Source organism: Dasypus novemcinctus, chromosome 1, assembly GCF_030445035.2.
Source record: "Dasypus novemcinctus isolate mDasNov1 chromosome 1, mDasNov1.1.hap2, whole genome shotgun sequence".
Lineage (NCBI taxonomy): Eukaryota > Metazoa > Chordata > Mammalia > Cingulata > Dasypodidae > Dasypus > Dasypus novemcinctus.
The window spans coordinates 144,619,506-144,631,841 of NC_080673.1; positions in this window are offsets into that span (position 1 = coordinate 144,619,506).

A 12,336-nucleotide genomic window follows, 5' to 3' on the forward strand; every position below is an offset into this window, starting at 1 on the left:
GTTAGCTTTTACCCCAAATAATCCCCTTTATAAAAGTCAACCCATTTTTAGTACTTTTCAACAGCAATCCTTTGGCAAACTTAAACAAAGTTGGAGGATCCACACTTCCTGATCTTAAAACTTATTACAAAGCCACAATAATCAAAACAGCATGGTTCTGGCATAAGGACAGACACATCGCTCAATGGAATTGGACTGAGAACTCAGAAATTCATCTTCAAAGTCATGACCCACTGATTTTTGATAAAAGGACAAAGGTCACTCAAATGTGAAAGAATATTCTCTTCAACCAATGGTGCTGGGAAAACTGGAACTCCATTTACATAAAAATGAGAAGTTCTACTTCACACCTCATACAAAAATCAATTCAAAATGGATCAAAGACCTGAATATAAGAACCAGAGTTATCAAACTCATAGAAGAAAGCATGGAAAAACATCTTTGGGAGCTTGTATTAGTCAATGGCATCTTAGACATTACAACCAAAGCACAATCAACAAAAGAAAAAAAAATAGATAAATGTGACCTCATTAAAATTAAAAACTTTGGTAACTCAGAGGACTTTAATCATGAAAGTAATACATTGACATACACTATGGGAGAAAATATTTGAAAACCACATATCTGATCAAATTTTAATATCCAAAATATATAAAGAAATATTTTAACTTAACAGAAAAATTACAAACAGCCCAATTTTAAAATTGGGAAAAGTCTTGAATAGACATCTCTACAAAAAAGATATACCAATTGTCAGAAAGCATATGGAAATATACTCAGCCTCATTAGACATCAGGGAAATGCAAATCAAAACCACAATGAGATACCCTTTCACACTCATCAAATGCCTGCTTTTAAAAAACTTGAAAATAACAACTATTGGAGAGGATTTGGAGAAAAGAGAAACATACTCATTGCTGGTACTAATGTAAAATGTACAGCTGCTGTGAAAACAGTTTGGCAATTCCTCAGAAAGCCAAGTTTAGAACTGTCTGATTGAATGATCCTGCAATCTCATTACTAGGTATATACCCAAAAGAATTGAATGCAAAGACTTGAAGATATATTTTCACACTGATGTTTACAGTGGAATTAATCACAATTGCCAAAAAATGGAAGCGATTCAAGTGTCTTCAAGTAATGATTGGATAAATAAAATGTGGTATACACATACAATGGACTATTATTTAAACATAAAATGGAATGAAGTCCTGATACATGCAAAACATAGATGACCCTTGAAGACATGTTGAGTGAAATAAGCCAGACACAAAAGGACAAACAATTTAAGATCTCACTTATTTGAAATAATTAGACTATGCAAAATTATAGAGTCAGAATCTAGATTACCAGGGAATGGGTAGTTAAAGCTTAAAATTTATAGGGTTCATATTTGGAATGATGGAAAGTTTTGGTAATGGATGGCTATAATGGTAGCACAATATTGTGAATATAATTAACAGTGCTGATATATATATATATATATATATATATATATATGAATGAGATTAAAAGGTAAAACTTTAGATCTCACATGTGGTAACATAATAAAAATTTTAAAAAGATATTTGTGGAACTACAGTACACAAACCACGAACTTAAGTTAAATCATGTACTACAGTTAATAGTACAATTATAGAAATGGGCTATCATCAATTGTGACAAATGTTCCACATGAGTACAGAGGGTAATAGTAGTGCAATATATGGGATTCCTGTATTTGATGCATGATTGTTCTGTAAGCCCACACTTCTCTAACAAAGAAGATAAAATAAAATGTCTCCCCCTAAGAGGCAACAAGACACAGCCTGTCAACAACATATACTGAATAATCAATATTGTAAAGTAATGCATCATGTGATATGAGGTTAACAATAAAAACAAACAAAATAATATAGGCCTTGACCACAAGAAATTTCTGTTTTAACTAACTATAGAGATCAAGGACATAAAGCAAAGCAAGAAATACAAATTCTGTAACTGAGTAAGAATAGATGACCAAGCACTAATGGATAGTAAAGATAAACATAGGTAATAACATGATCCTCTCCAGTTGCTGAAATCCAAGAGCTCAGATAATTTTTCTTTTCAGTGAATGTCTCCTTTCTGTCATGATAGGCTCTGGCTGGACTCTTGCTTTTATAGTTAATGGATTATATCATAAGCTCATAGGAATATCTCTGTTTTATTCTATTTTGGCATGGACAAAATGTTTAACCAGTTTCAGTTAGGATGTTTTATATAACTAAGGCCAACAAATGCTCACAAAAGTACCTAATGAAAAAAAAAGTCTATTGACTCAAGTAGGAAAATAGTCCATATGTAGCTTAATCCAGGGCTCAAATGAAATTATCAGGGCCCCTTAGCTCCATGGCATTCTTAGTTTCTTTTTCAGTGTTGACCTCATTCTAAAGCCATTTCCCCTCCTAGCTGCAAAATTACAAACTGCCATCCCCAAACTATTTCCCTAGAGATTCACATGCATAGGAAAAGAGACTATCTCCCTGGTCTTTCAAACAAAAATTCTGGAATTTCAAGTAAAATGTTCTTCTGTGACTAGCCTGACTTGAGTAAGAAGTGTTTCCCTGTATCAGCTGTTGTCAGAACTAGAATGTATATATGCATGGATTAGTTTACCCTAAATTCTGTGTTCCCCTGACCCAAGTCCTACACAATAGACAGACTATTAGTACAAGAAGGTGATTCCCAAAGTAAAACAATGCTCATTTGTCAAAAATGATGGAAACAAAGAAGGGAAGGAAAGACGAAGTAAGAAAAGAAAGATGGAAGAAAGGTGAGAGAAGAGGGAAGGAAAGAAGTAAGGAAATAAAGGAAATAGTTCATGACAGATGGTGATACATTCATAAATGCTTAACAACCAGCTCTCCAAAAAAAGGCATTTTCCGTGGTGCAAATATGCCCACTATGATGATTTCAAGATACCAATGTGAGGTCACTGAATGCAAAATTGGGAAAAGATGTGCAGTAGTATTCCATTATATGCATATACATTAAGATACAATAGATATCAATAACCTCAAGTGTAAAGATAAAAGTAAACTATAGTAAAGTGCCGTCGGGCTGGAGAGCTTAGCCTCGCTCAGGCCCAAGAGTCAGGGGGGGGGCTCGCTCCTGCCGAACCGCCGGCGGGGGGTACTCCCGAGGGGAGCACCGGTTCTCCAGGCGTGGGGGACGCGCGGTTGGGGAAAAAACCACGGAGACCGCTTGAGCGCAAGAACAGGTCTGCTTTATTACGGAAGTACACTAGCTATATAGGGTTGGGTAGAGGGAGGGGCGTGATGAAGGGAGGGTTGGCTGAGAGGTTTGGAATAGGGGAGGGGAAAGGGGGAGTGAGAGCTGGCCGGATGTTGGGCTAGGCGAGAGATAGAAAGGGGGAGGGCAGCGCCGGCCAGCCGTTAGCAGCAAAGGCCTAGTCAGGCGTGGTTACCTTATCTAGGCCCAGTGGGCAGAGGCGGTATCACTTCTTGCCGCACCGTTTGCTACTGTGGCAAGCCGGGCGCCCTTCCTCCCACAGTAAAGTAATTAGAAAGTTATGACTTTTCAATATTTATTAACTTTGTCATCCCTGTTATTTATTTGCTTGACATTTTAAGTAAATTCCTTTTTTTTCTTTAGGAGATACCTGGGATTGAAAATGGGACCTAATATATATGAAGCACATGCTCAACTACTGAGCTATACCCGCTCTACTAAATAAGTTACTTTTCAGTAGTGTCTGTGTTTAAGATCCTGCTGGCAAAAATCTCTTAAATGTTAAAGATTGCTCTTCCATGCTGGCATAAGCTGACTCCAGCATACTACTAACAGGGCATAATTCTTACCTGTTTTTCAAAAAATCACACACAAAGCTATGTTTGTGAGGTGGAGTCCAATAAAGATTTGATTGGCAAAGGAGGGTTTGATTTTTTTTACTATTAAAAAAACTTCAAGTCAATTATGAGAAATCACTGTTCTTAGAAGTACTTCATCCCCTACACTATTTTGGTATTCACAATTTTTTACTATCCACTTCACCTCAAGAAGTGCCCGCACTTCTAATATTGTCATATTGTCTGCTCTCAGTTATATCTTCGTAGATGTGTTCCCATATTCTCCACCCACTGCACTCCCAATAATTCTTCTCACTCTGTTATGAAGAATAATTTTCCTATATTCATCCTCTACTCCCAAACACAACTGCAGGGCTATCATATTATTTCCAAGCCAAATGTGGCAGAGTTTATAAATATGTAGTCCTTGGATTGTCTCCATAAGAAACTGTGTTTATTCTAAATGCTGATTCCTTAGTCTTGCTATAGGTCTAATTAGAATTTGTGGGATAGAGAGCATAGATTCACGTTTGCTTAATGAATACTTTAGGTGTTTTTAATGGACATGACTGTGTAGTAGACTCAATAGAAGAGATTATCCATTTTATAGGAAACTTGAACTTGGAAATACAGTTTCTCTTAGTTTGTCAGGCTGCTATGACAAATACCATATAATGGGATGGTTTAAAGGACAAGCATTTATTAGTTGACTATTTCCTTGGTCTTTCAAACAAAAATTCTCACTGAAACCATGACCTAATAAATTTCTCACTGAAGGCTATAACATTATGGTGCTGGCCTGTTGCAATCCTTGGTCCTCCTCAACAATTTGCTTTTCTGCTTCCCGTCACATGACCTTCTCATTCTCCTTATGTCTGCTCTTCTGTTTTCTACTGACTTCTGGCCTTTGGCTCCTCTCTGTGGATTTCTCTAACTTCTGGCTTCCTGTTTCTTTTCTTTTTATGGCTTCCAGCAAAAGGGATTAAGATGCACCCTGATTCAGTTGGCCATGCCTTACCCATAATAACTTCTTCCAAAGGCCCTTTTGTACATAAATTAACACCCATAGAAATACAGATTAAGATGAAGACTATGTCTTTGAGTGGGTATACCATTCAATCTATAAAACAGTTCTTTTTGTGTTATGGGTTTGCATGTCTTTTTGCTCAGTATCTCCATGAGTACTTGAGAAGTCCACACATTCATAGACTCAACCTAAAAGTCCCCTCTTGGTAGATTTTCCTGACCCTCTCCTAATCCCAAGGATTTCCCTGGCTTTTATATCGTCCTCTCTATTTAAAGTTAGATGTTTCCTCCCCAAGGCTTTCATAGCACTTTGACCATCCTTCAATATTTTAGTGATTGCTTTTCCAGTTACTTCTCTTACTGAAATGGAATTTCCTTGAAATTCCAAACTACTTTATAAGCATATGTGAAATGCCATTGTTTGGCATAATGCCTGACAAACAACATGCATTCCATAATCCTTGCTTAATAATAAAGCAAATGAAGAAAAAGAAGGAGGAGAGGAGGATATATACACACACACATATAAACAGAGCGAGAAAGGGAATTTTAATTTAAGGAATTGGCTTACATAATTGAGGGGGATTGGAAAATTCAAAATCTATCTGGCAGGACAGCAGACTGGAAGCCCTCTGGCAGGAGTTAATATTGTAATCTTTGGGGCAGAGATTCTTCTATACTAGGAAACCTCAGTTTTTGCTCTTAAGACTTTTTAAGTGATTGGATGAGACCCATCCACATTGTTGATAGTAATCTGCTTTAATAATGTCCACTGATTTTAGGTGTTAACCACATCTCTAAAATACCTTCACAGCAAAACCTACATTAATGTTTGATTTAATAACTGGCTACTGTAGCTAGCCGAGTAGACACAAAACTAACATAAGTAGAAAATAAAATGAAGAAATAAAATAACAAAATGGAGGTGTTTGTATTAAATTCTCATTTGAATTTAAGTTCTTGTTTCATTGCATAATATATTATTTTGCTCTCTGAAAATTCAGATCTCTTAAATGAAATACTCTCTGCTTTCATTAGATTAGAGATTACTATCACTTCAGGTACACATCAAAATTTCATGTTTGAAAGACTTCGGGAAGATGGTGTTGGAGTAAGCAGGCAACTCTCTCACAAAAACAAGGAGAAAGGGCAAAAAGTTGCCCAAGCGACTTGCTTTGGGGCTCAGCGGACCAATACAGTGTTGTGCAATCCTCAAGTGGATGAAGAACAGAGAGATGAAAAAAAAAAAAAAACCCAAAACAACAATTATGAGTTACTAAACTCCCACTGTGGCTGGAAGGGGAACCATCCCCCAACCTCAAGACACAACCTGAATAATATTCATGACTTACAGCAGCCAACTGAGAGGGAGACAGATGTCTTCCTCCCTGGAAATAGAAAGGGTGTGACAGAGAATGGTTTCTCTTTGGTGAATTTGCCCAGCAAAACATGCTTTGAATCTTGGCTTTGGCCAGATCAGAAGCACCTGCAAATGGGGACTGAAAGAGACACCTCCTGTGGAAAGGTTCCCTGCCAAGTGCCACTTGATGACCAGCCAGGAAACTCCAAGGAGAAAAACTGCTTTTAGATATTTCTCAACCCAAACATCTGGGAGGAAATCTGTACCCACTTAGTTAGTTCCTGGTCTGATTTCGATAACTTAAGTGGGATAATTTTAAAGACTCAGAATAAATTGAACCAAAAATCAAAGAACATCCATGGAAAAAACACCAGGCAAGAGAGAGAAATTGACAGTCAGAATAAATTCCCCAAATATTCAGATGCCTAGACATCAAGAAAAATTATAAGCCATACTAAGAAACAGGAAGAGATGGCCCTGCTGAAGGAACAAACCAAATATCCTGATGAGATATAGGATTTTAAATGACTAGTTAATGATAGCCACAAATATCCTAAAATTTCAAGTTTTAACATTGATTACAACTGATGTATTTCAGAAAATATTTTAAGTCAAATTAGCATAAAGATTACAAAGTGCCAGGATTTCAATAAAGTGTCAGTATGAAAAAATGAATTCCAGGCTGGCTGAGATTACATGTAGCCTTTCTTCTGTGGAGACACTCACACCTCATTTCTTTAAAATAGAGAAGTAAAGCTGTTTTTACAGGTACAAATGCTTAACAATAATTAACAATTTTAACCATTTAGTTTTTTTTTAAATGGTAGGAAATTTGAAGTCACAGAGGGCAGCCAACAGTTGAGTTGACCCAAATCAAAGGAACTGCAATGTAGCAATCAAAGTCATAGTCACAATGGTAACTGCAATTTAGTTTCAGCAAAATAGACTTATCAATAATATCAAACTAATATTAATTTAAAGCTTATTAGTTTTGTAGATGTTTATGGTTCATGTGTTAATTTTATTGATACCTTAGTTTTGTAGTTGAGAAAGAGTGAAAAGCATGAAGAGTTTATTCCCCTTTTCAGATGTATTATATAAGTAACAGTACAATAAAACTATGTAATAAGACTGGAAAATTATAAGGATATTTTACGTTTACAAAAAATACCATATTAGATCAAATTGCAGTGTTCACACACCATTTTGTTCATTCATCAAAGAAAAATGCCAAACTTTGTTATGTTACTTTTTTTTCATTAGAGAAGTCCTAGGTTTATAGAAAAAAAATATACAGGAAATAGAGAGTTCCCATATACTTATATTAAAAGTTTGATGAGGCCTTGTGGACTACCACATTTATTTTTCTGCTTAGCAGAATTCATCACATTACATTACAGTCACTTCTTAAGCACTTAGTGATTAAAAATGTGGTCTCTTAGTAAGTCTGTCTAGGTTCAAATACTGGCTCATTACAGCAGCAAAGACCATTTCAGATGTTTCCAAATTATTTTTCTCTTCCTGGGCACCAAGGACAACAACATTAACCCTTTTCTTTCATACTAAGTTGGGGCCATATGATTTGAAAGGACAAAGGACTTGGGGAAAGTGATAGTTGCTTTTAACCAGGCTGGTTGTAATCTCCTTGTATAATCCCTACACACATTAACTCCTTCTTGATAATCTTAAGAGCCAGGTATTCCTGATATTGTACTTACAATATAGAAGCAACCTGGATCCCTGACACACCATTTGCAGGAAAACTTCTCAAACCATATAAGACTATAAAGCAAGCAAGAAATAGACCTTTATTCTGTTAAACTATTAAGATTCTGGTATTTCTAAATGGCATGGCCTAAACTCTCCTGGTTAATAGAATAATCACATAACCTTGGAAAAGTTAATCTCAGTGTTCATTGCCAGTTTCCTTACCTGTAAAATTGGAATGAAGTACCTACTTCAACACTAGCTTGAGAATTAAATGAGTTATTTCACATAAAGCTCTAAGAATAATGCTGGCTGCTCAAGTATCATTATGGGTCTCCCTCCCCTATTATAATGGAAGTTGAAGTCTTTGTCTCATTCAGTTTTTATTTCCAACTCCTTTTCAAAATGGTTGGCACATAATAGGTGCTAAATAATGTTTACTATATTGATGAATCTAATATCTTCACAAAATGGAAAGTCCTATCTAGTTCATCTCTGGACTGTATTCAATTTATATTCCAGCCAGAAAATATATAGGTATAGTTTTCTGGAGAGACTATTCATTCCCTTCGGTCTTCATTTATCTCCATTATTCTCTGCTCTCAATTTATTGTCTAATGATTTAGGACACAGGAGAACTTGCTTCCTTCCAGTTCAGTATTTTCTTGTTGGCTGGTAATCCTTGGGATTCCTTGGCATTTCCATTGTATGGAATACCTCCTTTCTCTTCTGGGCTCTGTTGACCACCAGCTTCTCACATCACCCCAAAGCTTTTATTTCAATGTCCAATTTCCTTTGCTTATAAGAACTTCATTCCTATTGGATCAAGGCTCATCCTCATTCAGTTTGAGCACACATCAACTAATAACAACACCTTGAAAGATCTGATTTACAAATGTGTTCATACCCATAGGAATGGATTTTAATTATCAACATGTTCAGTGGATTAATGAAAATTAATCCATTCCCATAATATGTAGGAATATATTATAAGTAGGGCCTTTTGATGAGGTTAGTTCAGTTAAGTTTTGCCTGAATTCAATGGGTCTTTAATCCAATTACTAGAATCCTTTAGAAGAAGAGTGACACTCAGACAGAGAAAGAGAAAGCCACAGATAGAGAGAGCATCAAGAAAAAAGTCAGTAGAATCTGGAAGAGAGGAGAGAAGTCAGGAGTGGCTACCATGTGTATTGCATGTGCCAGAGAAGCTAAGGCCCAAGAATTGCTGGCAGTCAGCCCAAGGATGCAACACTCTTCTGAGAGAAGTATTGCCTTGACAGTGTCTTGATTTGGATTTTTATTTACCTCAAAACCTTGAGCTAACTGGGAAGTGGATGTGGCTCAAGTGATAAGGCCTTCACCTACCATATGAGAAGACCCAGTTTTGATCCCTGGGACCTCATGGTGAAAAAGAAGAGAAAGCATGCCTGCACAGTGAGCCAGTACCCACATGGTGAACTGAGTGCTCACTCGAGTTCCTGTATAGTGAGCCAAGTGCCAACATGTGTTATCTCCATAGTGGGCCAGTGTTCATGCAAGTGAGTCACTCAGCAAGAAAAAAGAGAGACCCCCCTGAATCTTAGAGGAGAAAGATGAGAAAAGAAGACAAAAAAGAGAAATAGATACAGAAGATCACAAAGCAAATGGACACAGACTGCAAAAACAGTAGAGAAGAGGCAGGGGCAGGGGTGAGGAAAAAATCTTAAAAAAAAAAAAAAAATCTTGAGCTAATAATTTAAGCCAACCCATTGTATGGTATTTGTTTGAGCAGCCAAGGAAAACTAAAACAGATTTCAGCATCTTCAAAGGTCCTATATACATTTGGGATCACACCCACAGGAAAGGATTAAGATTAAGAACATGTTTTTGTTTCCCCTGCCAGGAGTACATAATTTAATCTCCTACAGGATATGATTTAATTTAAACTAAATTTTGGCACTTTTATCTAGTGAATAGGTCTCCCTGTGCCATTTAATATTCTCAAATTATAATATAAGAAAAATATAGAATTGAAATTCTTTATATCCATGAGCTAAGTAATTTTAATGAACCTCTTCAATAATGAGTTAGTATGGAGAATGATGAATTTATGTGAGTCAACTTTTCCTTTGCCTCATGCTCACAAACCTAATTCGTGTTTAGCAATGCTAAAGCTAAAATGAGCTGCATCCAGCTTTTCATTATGCAGGGATGCATCTTCCTGTCAACTGTGGCTGCTGCTCTCTTTTGGGAACTGCACTTTTCGTTATTTACTTATTAGCACCTACACCAGGTGCTTAGGGACAAAATTCAAACTACTCTATTAGCATCACTGGCAATGACTTGATCAAGGAAGAAACTGAATTATTGAATAAATGCATTAATTTATTTGTCTGTGGATTTCAAATATGCATACCACCATCGCAGTTTCCATAACAAGTTAAATTGAGAATACTAGATTAATGATCTGGGTTGTAAGGTGAGGTAATGTTCAAATTAACAGAATGGCAAGACTTTGCTGGCATGCTCAAAGAAGAATTACAAATGCTGTAGCATGTTGTGCAGGATGGAACTGCTAGAGCAAAGAAAGGACAGAAAAATGAAAACACCAAATTATTAAATTGCCAAAATCACCAATAAATCCACTACAAGTTTACTCAGTTACATTAATCCATCCAGAGAGAGTACAGATCTTGAAGGCATCTTTCAATAAACAATTAACTCTATGTTTCTAAAAATGGTGACAAATAGACTGACGAATAAGGATATTAAATCATTTCTACCTGTCATCATAATTAGACAATGATAATAGGAAGCAAATATAGCTTCCAATTCTGCAGCAAATTAAAAAGGTAACCAATATTTAAAAATTAAACAAAGATAGAAAAGAGATGAAAAAGAGTTTTATAAATGATTGGAGTCTGTTCAATTTTAATTTTTCCTTTTAAAAGACATCTGTGGAACAAGTTACTACAACAGTACATCATGGGAACACAGGTTTGGGGCACAACAGAAAGTTTCAGCAAATTATCTCCTTATTAAACAGAATAAACAGACCAGAAAGGACATGTCTCCTCATCACTTATACAGTCCAAAAGAGCAGAAGTCCCATCACAGCCAGTCCTATAGTATGGCCAAAAACCCCTCCTAGTCAGGTAGATAGAAAGCATCTTCACAAGCACCACTTCCTGCCAGAAAAGAGAGACAAATCTATATTGTTGTGATGTGGTTTTTAAACACCCTAGGGGGAAAAGGCACTGCCACAGAGAATTCTTGTTCTGTTAAACATTTGGGGCTGCTTGTTCCTGGTTACTGGGTCTAAGGTCTGACAGGGACTTTTCATTAGTCTTAACATCTCCCCCAGGTTGTAGAATGGCACACAATAGAAAAGGAGGTGGGTAGTGGCAGGCTGGAGGATGGCCACTTAGCAAGAGCTTGCAACTTCCCCAGAAAAGGAGGCAGGAGTGAGGTCTGGGCACTTATAGATGCCTGTGACTTTCCTAACACTATCTTTTCTTAAAATGCTCTTTTCCTTCAAAATCTAATTTTAAGGTTCCTTATACAATTACTTTAACTTGGAAGAAATTTACAAAAATGCAAAGAGAAGTATCTCCTTTTTGTGTCTTGGAAGACTACATTAATAAGAATCTGTTTGCTATAACACATTTATCAGGGAAGGAAATCTATATTCTATATTCAGAAGATCAAAACCAATCTTGCTTCTTTTATCCTTCCAGTATTTTTATATTAATCTACCACATTAGATAGATAGGAATACTCATGGGATTTTATACATGAAATTATATATATGTATGTGTATATATATGCATATACTTTACATATACATAGATATTACACACACACACACACATACACACATGCATACATATTCCAATATGGTAAATTGCCTGATCCAATAATGTGGAGAGTTATTGTTGATAATTCAGTCTTTTTCTTGTGATAAGTGATCAATTTTTTGGTTTCATTTTCCTTCTCCATATAGAAAATAAGAACCCAAGTAACTTCATAACTTGAGAGTTAGGTGTCAAATCTGTATGAATGACACCTTATACCATCATCTTGCTCTTCTGATTTCCATCATGATGCCTCTTGTTACTTTACACTAGGTGTGATCTGATGCTGAAGTCTGAGCCTGGGTAATTGTTGCAACCAACCTGAAGGGTATCGGCAATGAAAGGCAAGAGAGAAGGGATCAGGGGATCTGCAAGTTGATGCCTACAGACAAATTTATTTCTATTCAGCTATCTATTTATAGAGCAAGTCTGCATGTTAAAAGCCCATACAGGTTTATTGTTGTTCTTTTATCATTAGAAACAGGGATAGGCCGTTTATCTTTTAACTATTCGAAGTGACTTTTTTCTTTTTACTAAACTGGTCTGTTGACCTAGGGAGTCTTAACAAAGAGCATTCTTT